This window comes from Panthera uncia, chromosome D1 (genome assembly GCF_023721935.1).
Source record: "Panthera uncia isolate 11264 chromosome D1, Puncia_PCG_1.0, whole genome shotgun sequence".
NCBI classification, from domain to species: domain Eukaryota; kingdom Metazoa; phylum Chordata; class Mammalia; order Carnivora; family Felidae; genus Panthera; species Panthera uncia.
The window spans coordinates 1287534-1287969 of NC_064808.1; positions in this window are offsets into that span (position 1 = coordinate 1287534).

Here is a 436-nt window from a genome sequence, read left to right on the forward strand (position 1 = left end):
CCTAGTGGGCGTGGGTCCGCCAGGGGCCGGCAGGAGGGAGGCTTCCCCTGAAAGGTCACGCTCGCAGTGAGCCATGGGCCAGTGGGACCGATGCTCACAGAGCCGTGTCCGTCCCTGTGAACCTCCTGCACATCACCCAGGCACACGGTCGTTCCCGATCCTGCGGTTACTCGAAGCCACAGGTTTGTAAACAGGTTCCTTCTGGATGCTCCAGAGGAATGTGCCAGTCGGGAGTCCTTGGGGAGCCTGGATCAGTCAGGATCTGCGGGGACAGCAGCTGCCACAGAGGTCTGGGGCCCCGTCCTCCAGGGGCGCTCCCAGCCGGGGGCCCGTCCCGCAGGGGCGCTCTCAGCCGGGGGCCCGTCCTCCAGGGGCTCTCCCAGCCGGGATCCGTCCTCCAGGGGTTCTCCCAGCCAAGGGCCCGTCCCCCAGGGGC